General features: G+C 46.2%; 1 non-coding gene across 1 annotated transcript; it reads right to left on the bottom strand.

Annotated features, from left to right (window-relative positions):
• Window positions 1–4,318: 4,318 nt before the first annotated feature.
• trnam-cau (transfer RNA methionine (anticodon CAU)) lies at window positions 4,319–4,391 on the bottom strand. Its single transcript has one exon. It is a non-coding gene; the product is annotated as a tRNA-Met (tRNA).
• Between the last annotated feature and the right edge of the window lie 16,410 nt (window positions 4,392–20,801).

The following is a 20,801-nucleotide window of genomic DNA, read 5'->3' as shown; positions in this document are numbered from 1 at the left end:
CAACATGCACGGAATCTCAGCGCCACCGCGAGCTGCCCTCGAGGCTGCAGCATGGCGAGACTGTCATCCGCCTCCTGATGGACTGTCCCTTCACGCGGAAGGTGTGGAGAGAGTTGGTTTCTGTCCTGGTGCATCCCCAACAGTTTGATAACAGTTTGGCTCTGTGGGGAAAGGGAACCGTGTCAGGCCATCCCACGTGGTATTGGTCATCGTGTATTATGAGATATGAACTTTGTTTGAATTGTAATATTAGGATCATATTGTGTATGATCTGTATTTTTATGAATTGCATTGTTTTGAAATTGTGACATTTAATTTGAACTCTGTGGATTCTTAAATGTCATGAAATGAGGTATATTTTGGATATTAAAAATGTGCAAAAACCTTCAAAGCAATTAGAAATCAAACCTACAATCTTCTGGCCTTGAGTCAGACACGTTACCCATTGATCCACTGGCCCAGGGTGTGCAGAGTAAATAACAGCTCATACTCCCACAGCGCTGCGGTATGAGCAGGTACCGAGTCAGTCTCGGTCATGCACACGTGACTCCACGAGTCCGGGTGTGTTTAAAGGCGCACGGTGAACAATCACCAAGGAGAGGGACCTTTGCTGCTTTCCTTCGATAGTTCTATTGGTGGAGTGGAGGATAATTCATTCACCATAACACAATGAAAAGTCATCCTTAGATCACTGTTTCAATTCCGGCTTGAAGGAACATGTCTGCATTTGCATTAAGCAGCATTTAACTCAAGGCCGCACTTTTAACTTTCCAGGCAGCCGACAGCTCAACATGTTGACACATCTTTTCTCAAACCTGAAAGCTTTCTGTGTCTGCCCAAACACGGCTGTTTCGCTCGAGCATTTGTCTCTGCTCACCAGCAGGGGGCAGCTGTGAGAAGCAACTTTAAAAAATTTCATAGTATATTTTATTTCATAAAATTTAAGGATTCAAACAGTTCAGTGTAAAAGTCGCAATTTCTGTTCAAAACAATACACAATAGATTCACACACTATGATCCCAGTATTTTAATAGAAAGCACAGTACATATCTTATGTTACATTCTGTACAATAAAAGGTGCAGTTGACTCAGTACATATCTTATATTACATTCTGTACAATAAAAGGGGCGGTGGACTCAGTACATATCTTATATTACATTCTGTACAATACAAGGTGGGGTGGACTCAGTACATATCTTATATTACATTCTGTACAATACAAGGTGGGGTGGACTCTGTACATATCTTATATTACATTGTATTAAATACAAGGTGGGATGGACTCAGTACATGTCTAATATTACATTATGTACAATACAAGGTGGGATGGACTCAGTACATGTCTTATATTACATTCTGTACAATACAAGATGGGGTGGCCTTGAAGATCACCAAGTCCGGCATAAAAGGACTTGCTGATCCTCAGTATATCGGTCTGTGAAGAAGTCACCGAGCCCTCTCCCTCCTTCAGGCTGCTGATCACAGAAGTCTCATTGAGCAGCTTCTGGAAGTGCAAGTGCGAGCACTTCTGGTCCTGCTCCACAGACTCTGGACCAGAAGATGATGCATGAGACCCCTTTACCTGAACGGGTCATACAGTGAGATCACAGGGTGAGGCCCCTTTAACTGGACGGGTCATACAGTGAGATCACAGGGTGATGCGCCTTTAACTGGACGGGTCACACCCTGAAATCACAGGGTGAGGCTCCTTTTACTGGACGGGTCACACCCTGAGATCACAGGGTGAGGCACCTTTTACTGGACGGGTCACACCCTGAGATCACAGGGTGAGGCACCTTTTACTGGACGGGTCACACCCTGAGGTCACAGGGTGAGGCACCTTTAACTGGACGGGTCACACCGTGAGATCACAGGGTGAGGCCCCTTTAACTGGACGGGTCACACCGTGAGATCACAGGGTGAGGCCCCTTTTCTGGACGGGTCACACCGTAAGATCACAGGGTGAGGCCCCTTTTTCTGGACGGGTCACACCGTGAGATCACAGGGTGAGGCCCCTTCTACTGGACAGATCATATCATGCGATACGGTTCGTATTGTATTGTATTGCTTCGAAATTGTGAAATCTAGTTTTAACTCTGTGTATTCTTAAATTTCATGCCGTGATGTATGTTTTGTAATTTAAAAAAATTCGATGAAACCTTCGAGTCATACGGGAAGCGAACTCTACAATCGGCTTATTTATAAACAGACATGTTATCCATTTTTGCACTGGCCGAGGTGACAGACAGCAAGTAGCAGCTCACACTCCCACAGCGCTGCGCTATGAGCAGGTACCGAGTCAGTCTCGGTCATGCCCACACCAGTCCGGGAGTGTCAAAAGGTGCACGGTGAACAATTACCAAAGAGTAGCAGCTTTGCTGCTTCCCTTCGATCGCTCAGCTGGTGGAGCGGAGGACTGTAATACAGTAACAGATCAAAGTCATCCTTCGGTTACTGGTTCGAAGGAACAAACGTGCTTTTGGAGTAATTAACTCAAGGCCGTTCTCTTAACTTTACAGGCGGCCGACAGCTTAACATGTTGGTGCTGAGGCACAGGAGACCTCTTTTCCTTTGTCAAACCTAAAAGCTTTCTGTGTCTGCCCGAACACGGCTGTTTTGATCGAGCATTTGCCTCTGCTCACCAGCAGGGAGTGCCTTTGAGTAACAACACTTCAAACCGCTTGCAGGCAAAAAATTCTTCCATCAGTCAGTCAGTCAGACAGACAGGGCTCTCGCTGCTCCCTCAAGCTCGGGGCCGCTGTGCCTTTCCTGTGACCTCGTCTGCCTTCCGCAGGCTCGGGTTCTTCGCAACATCATTCACGATTACTGTGGCTTCCCGTTCTGCTGTTGCTCACTTGCTGATGCTCGATACCACCGATTGAAGCAAAGTATTGATTGTATTCATGGAGGCGGCCAACCCAAGGCAAGATTTATCTGCTGGTCGTGGAGCCGCGTGAGAAGCAGCTACTGTGAAGGGCAATTTACAAGAAACAACCTCAAATATGGAATAAACATGGATACAGAATTGGCTAAGAGAAAGGAAACTTAGAGTAGTGGTGAACGGTTGTTTTTTCGGACTGGAGGGAGGTGTTCAGTGGTGTTCACGAGGGGTCAGTGCGAGGACCATTGCTTGTCTTGATATATATTAATGGCTTGTACAGTGTACAATTTCCAAATTTGCAGATGACACAAAACCTGGAAGGGTAGTAAACAGTGAGGAGGATAGTGATATACTTCAAGAGGATATCGACACGCTGGTGGATTGGGCGGACATGTGGCAGATGAAAATTAACGCAGAAAAATGCAAAGTGATGCATTTCGGTCGGAATAACGAGGAGAGGCAATATTAACTAGAGGGCACAACTCTAAAAGGGGTACAGGAGCAGGGAGATTTTGGGGGTATATGTGCACAAATTGTTGAATGAGGCAGGGCAGGTTGAGAAAGCGGTTAAAAAGCATATGGGATCCTGGGCTTGAAAATAGACAACAAAAGAATGAAAGTCACAATGAACCTTTATAAAACACTGGTTCGGCCATAACTGGAGTATTGTATCGACTTCTGAACACCGCAATATAAGAAAGATGTGACGGCCTTAGAGAGGGTGCAGAAGAGATTTACTACAATGATTCCAGGGATGAGGGACTTTCGTTACGTGGATAGACTGGAGAAGCTGGGTATGTTCGCCTTGGAACAGAGAGGGTTGCGAGGAGATCTGATAGAGATTTTCAAAACCATGAAGGGTCCAGACACAGCATATAGAGAAAAACAGTTCCCATTGGCGGAAGGTTCAAGGGGCAGAAGGCATAGATTTCAGGTGATTGGCAAAAGAACCAAAGGTGACATGAGGAAAAACGTTTGTACACAGGGAGTGGTTAGGATCTGGAATGCACTGCCCGAGGGGGTGATTCAATCATGGAAAGGCAAAAATTGGAAGGGCTACGTGGATGGGTTGGGGGAGTTGAACGAGCTGGATTGCTCTTGCATGGACCCGGAGCGGACTCGATGGGTCGAATGGCCTCCTTTCGTGCTGTAATCATTCTATGATTCTGGTCGAGTGCTCTCTGAGCACGTGAGAGTTAGCAGGATCGATTCTTGCATTCTCCACTCACCTTTTGACTTGGGTCAATTGTCCAGAAACAAAAGTGGCGTCAGTTTTCAGCGAGCCCATGGTCCATGTACTTCTTAAGCTTCACTGCGTGCTACGGTACAGAGAGGTCAAGGGGTAGCAAATCTGTTGGTGTGCTGCAGGAAGCAAAAATTCTTGATTTTGGTTTTATGGAAAGATGAGGTCAGAGAGGGAAAGAAAAGTTTTGTGATGCCTTCTCTGAGGATTGAACTCAGGACCTTCAGATTATGAGACTGACGCGCTGCCTACTGCGCTAAGAAGGCACTTGATAGCGCACTCGCCAGGCAGCATTACCAACTAGGACAGTTTGCAAGTTTTAAAGTCATAAACTGATCGACAGTTTGCAAAAACCATCCATCCAGGTCGAAATTGAACCAACAAACTTCTGAATCCTGATCAGACACGTTACCCATTGCTCCACTGGACGGGCAAGTCGCAGCTCACACTCCCACAGCGCTACGGTATGAGCAGGTACCGAGTCAGTCTCGGTCATGCACACTTGACTCCACAAGTCCGGGAGTGTCAAAAGGCGCACAGTGAACAATCACCAAAGAGAGCAATCTTTGCTGCTTCCCTTCGATCGCTCAGCTGGTAGTGCGGAAAACTTGTAGAGATAAAAACTTGAAAGCAAAATCGCTATTAAATCATTGGTTTGACTCCGGCTCAAAATAGTGAGCGTGCTTTTGGAGTCAGCGGTATTGAGCTCAAGGCCGCTTTCTTAACTTTACAGACTGCTTCCTGCTTAAAATGTTGGCGCTTTTCCTTTCTCAAACCTTAATGCTTTCGGTGTCTGTCCGAACACAGCTGTTTTGCTCGAGCATTTGCCTCTGCTCACCAGCAGGGAGCGCGTTTGAGCAACAACACGTCAAACCGCACGAACTTTCAGATAAAAAAAAATACTTCTCTCAGTCAGTCGGACAGGTCTCTCGCTGCTCAGAGGATTACCTTTGAGCATCAATTCTTTTCATTTTCAAAATATACTTCATTTCATAAAATTTAAGGATACATACAGTTCAGTGTAAAAGTCGCAATTTCAATTCAAAACAATACAAAACAGATCGCACACACAATGATCCCATTATTTCAATACAAAACACACTACATATCTTATAACACATTCTGTATAATAAAGGGTGGGATGACTTCATACAGTAGCCTTTCCCCTTGGAGTGTGCCAGTAGGCAACACTCAGTCGTGGACAGCTCCCTCAGGTTGAAAATCAGCAGGTTTCGGGAGGACCAAAAGGCCTCCTTCACCGAGTTGATGGTCTTCCAGCAGCAGTTGATATCTGTCTCGGTGTGTGTCCTGGGGAACAATCCGTAGAGCACAGCGTCCTGTGTTACCGAGGTGTTGGGGATGAACTGGGACAGATACCAACGTATCTCTCTCCACACATTCTGCGTGAAGGTCCAGTCCACCAGGAGACGGACGATGGTCTCATCCCCGTTGCAGCCTTGAAGGCAGCTCGAGGTGCTGCTGAGATTCCGTGCGTGTTGGAATGACTGCACTGGGAGGGCCCTTTTCACCACCATCCAGGCTACATCCCGGTGCCTGTTGGTCCGTTCCGGCGACGAGACGTTCTGCCAAATGGCTTCAACCATCTGGGCGGGAAAGTGCCCGATCGGATCCACCCTCTCCTTTTCCTGCAGGACCCCCAGAACGACCACTGTCGGACGGCCTTGTGGTGGAAGTGGTTCCTCCTCAGGAACTGCTCCACCTGAGACAGTGGTGGGGAACGGCCAGCATGACCAGACCCAGTTTTCTCAGTGTATTTGACAGGTCGAAACTCAGCCCGTATTGGGACTTGGTGTTTGCGTACCGGGGCTCTACACACATCCAGAAGCAACCACACACAAGTGGCCATCAGGATCAGGGCACCATTTTTTGACGCTCCTCCCCACCGCCCCCCCCCCCACTTTGTCTCGGGGCTTGTACATGGTGTCCCTGTGGACACATTCTACCTTGGACCTCCAGACAAAGTGGAAGATATCTCGGGTGACTGTGGTGATGGAGCTGTGGGGAATGGGCCAGACCTGGGCCACGTAGAGCAAAACCGCGAGTACCTCACACTTCATCACCAGGTTCCAACCAGTAATGGATAGAGAGCGTCCCCCCAACATACCAAGCTTCTGTTTATCCATGGCGACCCGCTCCTCCCATTTCTTGGTGAAGGCCTGGGGCCCTCGAACCAGATCGCCAACACCATCAGGACCTGACGATGAAGGGGATAAAGGATTGGGTCTCCCACCTGCCCTAGAACATGGTCTCACCCTTACTGCGGTTCACTCTCGACCCCGAAGCTTGCTCAAAACGATTGCAGATGTCCATCAGTCTTTGAACCGAGTGCTGATCGGAGCAAAAGACGGTGACGTCATCCATGTAGAGGGAAGCCTTAACCTGACAGCCTCCACTGCCTGGGATCGTCATGCCCCTGATACCTGTGTCCTTTCTGATGGACGCAGCAAATGGCTTGACACAACACATGAACAAGACCGTGGAGAGAGGACAGCCCTGCCTGACTCCAGATCTGATCGGGAATCTCTTCGACTCCCGCCCATTGATTAGGACAGTGCAATGGATGTCCGTGTAGAGCAGTGGGATCCAATCGCGGATTCCCTCCCCAAACCCCATTTTGGATAGCACATCAATCATGTATGCATGGGATATTCTGTCGAAGGCCTTATCCTGGTCCAGGCTGGTGAGGCAGGTGTTCACCCCTCTGTTCTGCACGTCGGCGATCGTATCCCTGAGCAGCACAATGATATCAGAGAACTTCCTGCCGGGTACAGTACAGATCTGATCAGGGGGAATCACCCGCTCCAGAACAGACTCGAGCCTGTTGGCGATGGCCTTCGACAGAATCTTGTAGTTGGCATTTAGCAAGGAAATGGGTCACCAATTTTTGATTTCTTCCCTCTCCCCTTTCTCCTTGTAGATGAGGGTGATGATGCCTTTCCTCATGGACTCTGACATGCTGCCAGCCAGAAGCATACCCCCGTACACATCCAATAGGTCTGGGCCTATCCAGTCCCACAGAGCCGAGTACAACTCATCCGGTAAACCATCGCTCCCCGAAGTTCTACTCTTCTCGAAGGACTGGACGGCCTTTGTCAGCGCGTCCAAGGTCTGTGGTCGATCCAGGCTCTCTCAGTCGCTGTCCTCTAAGACCTCCGTGACAGAGGACAGGAAGGATTTAGAGGCCGTGCTGTCTCTGGGCTTTGCGTCATACAGTCCGGCATAAAAGGACTTGCTGATCCTCAGTATGTCGGTCTGTGAAGGCGTCACCGAGCCCTCTTCCTCCTTCAGGCTGCTGATCACCAGAGGTCCCTCTATGCAGCTTCTGGAAGAAGAAGCGCGAGCTCTTCTCGCCCTGCCCCACGGAGCGGACTCTGGACCGAAAGGTGATCTTCGAGGCCTCGGGAATGAAGAGTGAGACTTTCTGGCTCTTTACCTCCCTGAGTTCCTCCCCGACATCGATCCCCATCGACTGCAGCTGGAGCAGATCCTGCATGCTTTTCTGGAGCTGGGACAATTTCCTTTGCCTCTCTCTCTCTCGTCCCTTTAACTGGGCGGGTCAAACCGTGAGATCACAGGGTGAGGTCCCTTTAACTGGACAGGTCAAACCGTGAGATCACAGGGTGCGGCCCCTAGAACTGGACAGGGCAAACCGGGTGATCACAGGATGAGTTCCCTTTAACTCGAGGTGTCACACCATGAGATCTCAGGGTGAAGCCTCTTTAACTGGACGGGTGACACCGTGAGATCACAGGATGAGGCTCTTTTCACTGGACGGGTAAAACTTTGAGATCTCAGGGTAAGGCCACGTTAAGTGGGCGTGTCACAACGTGAGATCACAGGGTGAGGCCCCTTTAACGACGGGTCACACCGTGAGATTTCCGGGTGCGACTTCTTTAACTGGATGGGTCACACTGATGAACTCGATTCTTTTCCCTCAGTCTGGTTCAGCAAATTCTGAGTCGAATACACCGTTGCGGTTCAACAATAACTTTATTAGAGTCGAACTTGGAACTTGGTCTGCAGCATTGATCTGGAGTCCCGATAGAGTCCCACCTATGCTGGCAGAACAAGACAAAGAACATACAGAAAATACACACGTTTATACAATTCAATAGGGGTTGGAACATTGTTAGCATGAGGGTCAATACCAATCATAAACCTGGCAAAGGTTGGCCATGAGGGGTTACCTCACTACAGGCCAATCATGGACAATACAGTTAGCTGATCACGCCGCAGTGACAGACATAGATGAATGTCTCTTCAACTCCTAGCTTGGAATGTTTTCCCCCAATCATCCCACATCCTTATCAGCTAACCTGGAATGGTCTCTGGCTTCACTAAGCTCATTATTTCTATTGATCACCCAGCTGCACAGAGACACCTACACCAAACTCCCTACTCCCTAATGGCAACATGTCAATGATGAGCATAAGCAGACCCCAACATCTAACGAGTTACTCATCTCACTATTAACCTTGAAGGGGCCCATTGTTCTAACCTAGGCAGCTTCTAATTAACCCTTGCTTGTCCTATTACTACTTTTCTACTTTGCCACTTAGACATTCTCATTCTATACTTTACCACTCATACATTCCCATTCTTTGCCACTTAGACATTCTCATTCGTTAGACATTCTCATTCCCCCCTTTTATCATTTTATGATAACTAATCGTTGTCCACTCAGCAATTCTGTCTTGCCGAGCCTATTGGATTCTTCATCAACATCATACCTTACTACATGCTCGGTTTCCTTCTTGTCACATACTTTGACTTGTCTGATAACTAGCATCTTTGGGATCCTGCGATTTGTCTACCATACCGTGGATTTTGATGGGAACAACAATTATGGCGAAAATAAGTATTGCTGCAATCAGAATAACTAATCCATGCATTAGATACGATTCCAATGAGCCACTGAAAAGCCAGTCTAATGAATCTTCCCCCAAGGAACCTTCAAATCTTAGATAGTCAAAAATATCCATAGGGGCTAACCCATTATGCTTTCTCTCTTGGTTAAATCTCAAGTACCGATCGTGCCTCTGTGTATCTCTCTCTTGTTGACACAATTCAGGGGACCTTTGTCCTTCACGTTTACAGACATAATCATATTTGCACTCAGTCCAATGACAGGGTAAGGCACCATCTGATCGACCTCCCATCTCTAGTGTACGGTGGGGCTGCCTCAGGAGCCCGGTACAGTTGCCTATACGGGTGACGTTCCATCTTCCGAATCCCTCTGGATCATCGTTGTTGCACCGAAGTACGTCTGCTTGACGTAGGTGGTGTATGAGCATAGACTGGTCCCGCCGACATGTTCTCTGTTTGGTCACTCCCAGGGTCAGCAAGAGTCCAAGGCCGAAGATCCAAGGCAAGACTTCCATGGCTGGTCACGATACCTGTATAGGGAAGATTTCTTAAGAGAAAAGAGAAGTTAGCATCTTAAATTTGACTGATAGTTTTGCAGTGGTGGAGGTGAACCCATGCACTCTTCCCCTCTACCTTCACAGCGGTATGGGTGGTGAGTAAGACCTGGTAGGGCCCCTCCCAACGAGGTTCCAGTCCTTTCCTTGTCCAATTCCTGATTAACACGTACGTTCCAGGTTCGATTTCAGACGGACTGGCTACAGGAGGAAGTTCGACGTAGGCAGCTCGTACCCGAGAATGGAGGCTTCTCAATGCCTTAGTTAATGATAAAATATAGTTAGTCATTTTTGTTGTCATGTGGTGAAAGTGGACGGTTTTCGGAACATTTTGATTCCACGGGGTCTTGAGGGGTTTCCCATATATAATTTCAGCAGGACTTAACCGTGCTATCCCAGCTGGGGTAGTACGTATCTGAAATAAGGCTACAGGAAGAAGTTTGAGCCAAGTCGTACCAGTTTCTGCCTGCAGTTTAGCCAGTTTATTTTTCAAAGTCTGATTAGCTCGTTCAACCAACCCAGCGGCTTGTGGTCTGTAAGCACAATGTAGCTGCTGTTTAATGCCCATCTGGATGCAGAATTCCTTGTTCACCTGACCCTCAAAATGAGGGCCGTTATCGGAACTCAATTGATTTGGAATTCCGTACCTAGGGATGATCTCTTTCATCAGAACTTTTACAACAGTGGAGGCTTTGTTATCCGTTTTCGGATAGGCCTCTATCCATTTACTAAATACATCAACAATGACTAAAACATATTTATAACCCTGACATCTTTCCAACTCAATGTAGTCCATTTGGAGGGTCTCAAAGCGACCTTCCGGCAAAGGGGTCTTTCCCCATTCGCAAGGCGCTCCCTTTCCAGGGTTGTGTTGTTGACAAATGAGGCAACGACTGCTGATGCTCTGGGCTAGGGCTTGCAACCTAGGATGCCACCATGTAGCCAGCAGTGTATCACTAGTCGCCTTGGCACAACAATGAGTTGCAAAGTGTACACATTCAATAACCCATAATGCTAATTCATCTGGCATACAAGTCTGCCCCGCAGGGGTAACCCACAATTTAGACACACAGTCATAAGTACAACCAAGTTGTTTCCACAATTGCTTATCACAGTCAGGAGCGTCCTCCTGTAAGTTAATGACGCCTTGGATGGTTGGCATTGGCTTTTCAGAGGGAGACTTGCTTTTGTTTGAGCTTTTAGTCTAACTCATCATTCTAGGGACAACCACCCTCTGTGTCTGGGACGCTTCCTTAGCTTCCTGATCAGCATATCTATTCCCTATATCTACTGGGGTCTGTCCTGTCGTGTGGGCGGAGCATTTTATAACTGAGATCTCTCTTGGTAGCATAAGGGCTTGTAACAAATCTGAGACTAACTTCTGATAGGAAATCTGCGTACCTGCAGAAGTCAGAAACCCTCTGTTTTTCCATAACTGTCCAAAATCGTGAACTACCCCGAAAGCGTATCTGGAATCTGTATACACATTAACCCTTTGGTCTTTTCCGAGGACACAAGCTCTTATCAGTGCAAACAGTTCCGCTTGTTGGGCAGAATATGGAAATTCAAAAGCAGCAGATTCGACAGTTTTACCGTCCTGGTCCACTATTGCATATCCTGAAAGTTTCTCCCCAAAGGAACCAATAGAGGCACTCCCATCTACATACATAGTTATGTCCGGATCTTTTATTGGGATATCAGACAGATCGTCTCTGACAGAAGTGTCTTCCTTAATTAAAGATAAACAATCGTGTCCTGGGTCAGTATGTTCAAGGGGTGGCTCTGTGAGAAAACATGCTGGGTTGATGGTAGTACAATGTTTAAATCGCAGCTTGGGATTATTCAGCAGATATATCTCATACTTATTCTGTCGAGCCATGGTAAGATGTTGAGTCTGCAGCTGGCCTAATAATACAGTTACCGAGTGTGAACTGTATACAGTGATGTCCTGTTGTTAAGTCAGATTAGCAGCCGACTGCAGGCTTTTGTAAATGGCCGTTAAAATCTGAGTACAAACTGGATGTCCCAGTGCCACCGGGTCTAGTTTCGAAGAGTAGTACGCTACCGGTCTATGCTTGTTTCCATGTTTTTGAGTTAAAACAGCAGTCGAGCAATCAGTGAGGATAGTACAGTACAACTGAAATGGTCTGTCATACAGCGGTCTCCCCAATGCGGGTGCTTGTGACAAAGCTTCCTTTAATCTCTTAAATGCCCCTAAGGCGTCAGAATCTAGTTGAAATTTGCCCTCTAAGCTGGTATACGGAGTTAATAATTTAGTGTCCAAAGCAATGTTAGGGATCCACTGTCTGCAATAGTTTACCATTCCCATCCACTGCCGAACCTCCTTTGCAGTGTGAGGTACAGGGAATTGACAGATTGGTTCAATACTGCTTCTTTCTTAGCTCTGCTCAGTTGCTGAGAGCATGATACCAAGAAACTTAACCCTCTGTTGGCCCACCAGTACTTTCGACTGGGATACTATGTATCCTAGTGAGGATAAGTGATTTAGCAGTTGGGCAGTGTCTTCCCGGTTACTCTGCTCATCATGGCTGGCTATCAACAGATCATCGACATACTGGACTAGCGCAGACCCTTGTTTCAAAGTCAATGTCTGTAATTGTTCCTGTAAGCATCTAGAAAATAACGTTGGGGAGTTAACGAAGCCTTGTGGCAGTCGGGTCCAAGTATATTGCTGTCCCTTGTAAGTGAAGGCAAAAAGATACTGGCTAGATGGGTCTAGCGGTAAGGCGAAAAAGGCGTGTTGAAGATCGACTACTGCAAAGACTTTGGCTGTTGCAGGAACTTGAGCCAGAATGTGAGTTGGATTGGGCACTAGTGCGTGCAGCGGCTGTACAATGGCATTGATTGATCGCAAATCCTGTACTAATCTGTACTGGTCTGGCTTGCCTGGCTTTGGAACTGCCAGTATCGGCGTGTTACACGGGGACTGACATTTAATCAAAATACCTTGCTTTAATAATCCAGCGATCAGTTTGTCAATGCTTGGTATTGCCTGTTGCTTTAGTGGGTATAGTCGAATAGAGGGTAATACCACATTGTCCTGCAGAGCGATATGAATAGGAGTCATTTTAACACATCCGACCTGTGTGGGATCCTCTGCCCACACTTGTGGATTGACGTATTCTGGTTTTTCATTGCCCACATGGTGGCACAATTGTGCCCTGTTAACCCTTGGTGTCAGGTAAAACAGAATCGTCCGGCCGCATGACTGGGTCTGTTTCTGTCGGTTATCTGGATCAGCTTGTTCGACTGCACGTTTTACCATGGGTCCTAAATCTTTCGCATGATACGGGTAATTCACTTCCCGGGTGATATGTGGGACTCCCTTTATTTCAAAGTATCCTGGATCCCATCCCATTGTCTTCGCAGCACCCCGAGTGATGTAACCTGTAATAGGTGCTTCCTTCCACAACTCGGAGGGGATCTCAACATACTCTGCTCTCCCTTCTGGTCCTGTAACCATAGCTCGACGGATAACTTCCCATTCCGTTCCTGCATAGCTTTGGTAAAAGTCCTTCAATTCCTTATTTCTCCCACTCCTATCGTAAGCCAGGTTTACATGAAGGGAACCCTCATCTTTGAAGTCTAGAGACCACCATTGTGGGGTGATGGAAACATAACACTGCATTTTAGGGGCCCATGGTTTCACAGTCAGTCCTTCGTCCCCGCACTCAATGCTCAGGCGGAATGCACATAGCAAGTCTCTTGCCATGAGGTTACAGTCCAGTCCACTTATAATTACAAATTGGTGTTTTATTGACTCATTTCCAAATTGTACTTCCACTGGTTCAGATATCGGGTATTGGCTCACTTGTCCCTGAAAACCAGACAGACTCTGTTTTTCCCCGGACTCAGGGAGATTGAGTTCCGATCGGACAGATGACATGGTTGCTCCGGTGTCTACTAAGAATGTATGTGGGTTTCCTTCGATCATTAATGACAGAACGGGCTCCTGCTCTGACTGGATCCCGTTTACCACAAGGTTAGCTAGTCAATACTGGGGGAACGGATTGTTTTGGGAAAAGTCCGGAAATCTTCCTCGTCCTCGATTCCCTTGCCAACCTCCTCTTCGCTGCCCTTGCATATGACCCCCTTTTCCTTGTCTCCGGGAGGGACATTGCTTGCTCCAGTGGCCTGGCTGACCACAATTAAAACAGGCATCTGACCCTGTTTTTCTCCCCCCTCCTCCTCTTACTTCAAAATCACGTCTCGGGGGAACGTAGGGTGGGCCGTAATTAGGAGCGGTTGGTCCGTTAGGGTCTGTAATGTATCCATTCCCTTCTCCATCAACCCATCCTGCGACACAATACTGAGGCTCCATCTGATATCCTGTTCTGTCTGGGGTGTGTTTCGGCTCTTCCTTTTTTACCACATACTCAGTTTTGACTCTAACCTGGGCTTGACCTTCCTGGTGCTTATTATCCATCCAGTAGTATTTCACTGCCCTATCCATCTGATTGGGAGTATTCTCTGACCAGTTCATATTATTAGTCTTAATTGCTTGAGCAACCTGAGTCGGCAGGCAGTTCAGTAGCGTAGCGCAGTACAGTGGTGAGTTTCTTCCCTCACGGTATGCTACAGCTCCTGACTGATTCTGGTATATTTCAGAGAATCTTTCCAAATATTCGTCTGCTCCCTCGCCCTTTTTAGGCCTGGTGTCTAAGATCTTATTTAGGTCAATTGTTTTTTGTAGGGTGGTGGTCAAGGCGTTGAGTATAGACTGTTCGCGATCACCATTCTGTGCCTGAGCGTTTGCCAATTCAGTATAATTCGCATACTGTATGTGACCCAAAAACCGAATGCGTTCAGCAGGGGTTAAAATTTGCTGCACTAATGCCCACAAGTCTCTTGGTTCTGCATTATAAACGGAAATGGTAGTCCGAAGAAAGTCTACAAACCGGGTAGGTGATTTCTTTCTATCCGGCATCCCGGCGAGAATGGCCATCATCTCGTGGGGTCTCCAGGGACAGTACACATTTATCAATTGGGGGTTGCCGGGTGCTCCGACTTTAGCCAGGTCATAGGCGGGATTAGGCACCTGTTTCATCGGTAACTGACGAGGGGTCGATTCATACCTAACTAGTGTCTCAGTACGAGGTTCTGAGTCTAGTGATGTCAAGTCGTCTCCTGCTGCTCCACTGTCTATGTCTCTAAGTTCCTGACTGTCCAGTCTCTGATCTCTCTGCTTTCTAAAACTAAGTGGGCTGGCTGAGAATTTAAATGTTGGAGCCAATAATTCCGTAGTTTTACTTCTGGTACGGGAGGAGACCGGGGAGACAATTTGAGGTCTTATCGCAGGGGTTTGAACAGCCAGTTCCGTCGGCACCGAAGGATAGAGATTACCGTACTCAGGAGGGGCATTAGGACCCTGGGGAGCTACACGGGACCTAACAGGAGGAGCACTAGGACCCTGGGGAGCTACACGGGACCAACAATTCCACTCATCCAAATCATCATCGTCTTCCTCAGCCAAGCAAAGGCCAATCATTGGATTACGTAATCCACTTTTCTCAAGCCCTTTTGGCTCACCCGAAGTCTTTTCAGACTTCTGTTTAGAGTGTCTCTCATTTTTACATTCTCCTTTTAGAACCTCTACAGACTGCTCCCTCAGTGAGTGTTATTCCTAACTTCAACGCGTTATCTTGCCAACTTGCTAATACCGAAGCTTCTTTCAATTCTTGACAGGACTGTCTCCATAAAGCAATTAACCCTTTGGCTGGTTTAGCTGCATTATTTTTCCAAATTACTTCCTCTGCTTTTATGGCAGTATCTAGGTCTTTAGTTCCTCCCAATGGCCATTGAACATTTCCCAGTCTTTTATTCAACCCGCCTGACAATTGTCTAAATTGTTTTGCCTTGTCTGGATATTTTTCACACAAAATCTGTAAGGCACTGCCGGGTTCTGCAGTGACATCCAGACAATTACCCATTTTATCTCTCGTTTCCCTTACGCTTAATCAACTAGTTAACACAACCGTATTATCGCCCCCCAGTCGCTTCCTGGATTTAATTATGGTCCTGACCGCTTGTGCCTCACAATCCGAAGTGCCCTTGGTGTCTGCGCCCACTTCAGGGTCCTGACCTTCGCGTGGGGGATCTCCCCTCTTAACAACCGGTCCAAGGCTGAGCGTGTGACATCGGCACTTCCTTCTGTAGTCGGTCAGCACAAGCAATCAGTTCCTGTTTATACCCACTCCCCAAGGATTCGACGTTCTGGTTTATACCCAATCACCAGAGACTCGAACACTAACTCTTAGTGATATTGATCACTGACCCACCGTGTTCTAAGGTCCTGTTTATATCCAATTATCAGGAACTCAAACCTAGTGATATTTTGATCACTAACGCACCGTATTCGAAATTCCTGTTTATATCCAGTTACCAGGAACTCGAACCTAGTGATATTTTGATCACTAACGCAACGTATTCGAAATTCCTGTTTATATCCAGTTACCAGGAACTCGAACATTGACTTTCAGTGATAATTTTGATCACCGACCTAAGTTTAATTACTCCCTCAGCACTTATGCTGACCCTCAGCCGAAGCTGACCGACCCTCAGCCGCAGCTGACCCTCAGCCGAAGCTGACCCTCAGCCGCAGCTGACCCTCAGCCGAAGCTGACCCTCAGTGATGTCGAATCACTGACCTATCTCGGTGTATTCGCCAGACTGACCTGAATCTCGTAAGGACGCCACACGAGTGCTAGCGAGTGGACGATTCGTCGTCAGACTCAACAGATTCAGGAAAGCCGAAGTGGTAAAAGAAAGCTTTACTCACCCCGGGGGCGCCTGCTCCTTCATCCGTGTCCGAGACAATCCGCCTCTTACTCCGCGAACTCTCGGTGATCGACCGTTGAGATCCTGCCGACTACGCCAAATGATGAACTCGATTCTTTTCCCTCAGTCTGGTTCAGCAAATTCGGAGTCGAACACACCGTTGCGGTTCAACAACAACTTTATTAGAGTCGAACTTGGAACTTGGTCTGCAGCATTGATCTGGACTCCCGATAAAGTCCCACCTATGCTGGCAGAACAAGACAAAGAACATACAGAAAATACACACGTTTATACAGTTCAATAGGGGTTGGAACATTGTTACCAATCATTAGCCTGGCAAAGGTTGGCCATGAGGGGTTACCTCACTACAGGCCAATCATGGACAATACAGTTATCTGATCACGCCGCAGTGACAGACATAGATGAATGTCTCTTCATCTCCTAGCTTGGAATGTTTTCCCCCAATCATCCCACAACCTTATCAGCTAACCTGGAATGGTCTCTGGCTTCACTAAGCTCATTATTTCTATTGATCACCCAGCTGCACAGAGACACCTACACAAAACTCCCTACTCCCGAATGGCAACATGTCAATGATGAGCATAAGCAGACCCCAACATCTAACGAGTTACTCATCTCACTATTAACCTTGAAGGGGCCCGTTGTTCTAACCGAGGCAGCTTCTAATTAACCCTTGCTTGTCCTATTACTATTTTTCTACTTTGCCACTGAGACATTCTCATTCTATACTTTGCCACTTATACATTCTCATACTTTTGCCACTTAGACGTCCTCATTCGTTAGACATTCTCAAACACACAGCCTTTTGATCTGGAGTCAGACCTTTGCGCCACGCACTCTGAAGACAGGATCCGAGATGCTATTATCTATATGAATGCTTCTCAAACACCGTTTCATTTATCCCACCTTGGTCAAATCTCCGCCAGGTCTCACCGGGTGTGAGACAGTATTGGAAGCAGCCTTCACCCCCAATATCACGCTGGCTTTCATCGCCTGCTCTCAGCGGACTGCATTAATAGGTCTGGGAGAAATGGATTTTGTTCACATTATTCAGCAAATTGAATCGTTAAACATTTAATCATTTTTAATTGGATCAAGGTTTGCAAAATGCTTTCGCCCGGTTTCGAACCGGAGACATTTTATGTATTAGGCGAATGTAATTACCACTATACTAGAGAAACGTGATGCTTGAAGTTCCGTGTTAGGGATATAACCCCTCAGCCAAACTAATTTCCGTATTACTGTCCAGGAGCTCATTTCACAGGGATACATTTACTGCGCTGTATTTCGGAAGGCTGCAGAGAAGGATCGGTGGAGATGGTCAGGCAGGGAATCCCAGAGCATCGCGTCTACACAAACATTTCACTGTTTTTTTCATGTGCCTGATATCCGACCGCAGTGTAAATTATGGCGAATCAGGCATGCTCAGATGACATTGTTCACAGAGTGTTTTCTTGCAGACAAATCACACATTAGAAAACTTGAAATGAGATTAAGAGATCGGAGCCATTTAAAGTGCTCCCAGTTACTGAAGATCAGGAATTAAAACATGGCACCGGCTTCAGGGCTATCAGAATGAGGCAATGAATTGTAAAGTGGGAAAAAAGGCGCAACATTCGTCTTTGGGTGGGCTCAAACCTCCAACTTTTACGGTTAATCAGCCAAACGCTTGAACCGATTGCACCACAAAGACCGCCCGCTTCCTGGCCTTGCAAGATACACTAAAGTAGCATATCACCTGGCCAAAGTTTCATGTTGCAGTCAGAGAGAATGCAATTGACCACTATCAGTGTTACTTTTCCAGAAATATAGGATGGGACATTGTTTGTGGAAACATGGAAACGGTCTGGTCTTGCTCATAGCATCGATATCACCACCAACCAGCTTTTGCTGTAACCGGCGCGCCCACCGATGCTTTATTTGTTACCAAGTTGCACTTTGGGAGAGCCTTCGCCACACTGACTGCAGCGGTTCAAGAAGGAGTCTCACCACCACCTTCTCAAGGGCAATTGGGGATGGGCAATAAATGCCGGCCTCGCTAGCGACACCCACAGCCCATGAACGAATAAAAAAATATTAGTTTCAGTTTCTGTATCAGTTTGAGGTGCTGTATTTGATTAAGCTGTTGTATTAGTTTGAGGTACTGTATTAGTTTGAGGTACTTTATTAGTTTGATATGATGTATTACCTTGAGGAATTATATTAGTTTTAGATTCTCTATCCGTTTGTGGTACTGTATTAGTTTGAGATACTGTTTAAATTTGAGAAGCTCTATCAGTTTGAGGTGTTATATTAGGTTGGGGTATCTGTATTGTAAGGAAAGAGTTAGTCTTTACATTGAAGTAATATTAACGTTTAGCTTTTGCCTCTTAAGTAAGGAACTATAAATTTCTGTTGGGAGAATGAAACAACAATCATAAGACAGATTTGCTTCATTTTATATGCATGCATATGTTTAATATGGAGACTAGTAGATTCTGAAGTCCAGAAGCTCTTGGATTGTAACTGATATCATAATACTCGGAAGTTTAATTATCCTTTTTATATAAACAATTCTCTGACAATCATAACAAGGCCTTTAAATCATTCAGAGCTGGTGTGTATGCGTGTCAGACAGCATTGTGTGCTATTCGTCTTACCAGCTTCACAGGGAAGCAGGAGAGGTGTGACATCTGTATGATTGCTACGTATCATTCCAAGCTGATGCAGCGGGAAAGGGCTGTACTGGTGAGAGATAAACACCATTCTGCTTTCTGGACAATGGGCAAGGCCATATGTTTTAACGAACAAGTTCAAAAGTTATCGTTATAATTAATGCCTAAAGCACAACACCTGGCTGTGCAGAAGGAGCCTGTTTTCACCACAAGGCGACATCTAGTGGAGGAGTGTAGTTAGGTGATGAGGGAAGTGATACTCTGATAACATGGAAAATGCTGGAAACCCTCAGCAGGTCAGGCAGAATCTGTGGAGAGAGAAACAGAATTAATGTTTCAGGTCAATGTCCTTTTATCAGAACCAAGTTGGGCAATAGTATGAAACATAGGAATTGTTTCACTCATGTGGGCTGATTTGGGTACTTTTCTGTCTTTGGAATTTGAAGATCTAAAGTAAATTCGATCGAATCCGGGACCTCTCACATATTTGGACTAACAACCGCCAAAGCGAAAATCATACCCATTGACCAACGAGCCCACTGATAAAGACCAGTGCACTCAAGAGCCAGCCATCGGAAAACCCTTTTTGGTGGCTCTCGTTGATCAGCAATTATGAGGACAGGTTGCACAGACGATACTTGCATTCCCTTGAGTAAAGAATATTAAGGGGTGATCTAATTGAGGTGTTTGGATGATTAAAGGGATTTGACAGAGCAGATAGAGACTATTTCCACTGGTGGGGAGAGTCCAGAACAAGGGGGCGTAACCTTAAAATTAGAGCTCGTCCATTCAGGGGTGATGTCAGCAAGCATTTCTTCACACAAAGGGGAGTGGAAATCTGGAACTCTCTCCCTCAAAAAGCTGTTGAGGCTGGGGGTCAATTGAAAATTTCAAAACTGCGATTGATAGATGTTGGGGCGAATTCAGGAGTTTAATGACTGACCTTTTTTTCCCTGTGACATGTATAGTTTCGATCGATGAAATGTTCGTGAAAAGAGTCAGTGTGAGGAGAGTCAGCAGGACATGTTTTTCCGAGATACTTCCTTCAGACCTGAGACCGAAAATTAGTCGTTTCCGTAATGTAGCGGTTATCATGTTCACCAGTTACACGCAGAATGTCCCCGATTTGACCTCGGAGGGAAGCATTTTGTTGGGACTTGCTCCCCATAAACCTTCAGGGTCGAGTTTCTTCAAGCGTGAAAGGGGCTACAAACCTTTTAAAATTTAACAGCGGCTGCAGTAAAGATTTTTATGCAGACTCCTAAAATACAGTATGCAAAATGGGAAGGGATACAAGTTGATGACATGCAAAGTACAAAGATTTATTAACGTTTTAATTGTCACTTGACAAACAAGTTTGCATTTCCTTCAGTGTGCAACAAAACGTATTAATGGTGATTAAAAAAAACATTAAGTGTCTCAGAGAATTGAATTATTTTTGTGCAATGAACTATCCCCAACCACTGGGGAACACTGCATCAAACATATATATTTAAGTATATAATAAGTGTATATACATATATAATATATGCTATTAGTAGCCCTCATGGGCCAGCGGTAGTGCGGTTGAATTCAAAGCAAAATGCTGCGTGTCGAAATCATTATTTATTTTACATTTCATATGCGCCTGGATAATTTCGGAATTAATGCTTTCTTAACAATAAACGGAACTTTGGTCACTAGTTCTGCGGTGTCAGGGAGGGAGGCGTCATTTAAAAATAAACTACTGGTAGCGGTGAGCAAGTTAAGGCACAGCAGGTGT

This window comes from Heptranchias perlo, unplaced genomic scaffold, assembly GCF_035084215.1.
Source record: "Heptranchias perlo isolate sHepPer1 unplaced genomic scaffold, sHepPer1.hap1 HAP1_SCAFFOLD_55, whole genome shotgun sequence".
In the NCBI taxonomy this organism is placed as follows: Eukaryota; Metazoa; Chordata; class Chondrichthyes; order Hexanchiformes; family Hexanchidae; genus Heptranchias; species Heptranchias perlo.
This window is presented reverse-complemented; position numbering and strand designations above follow the sequence as displayed.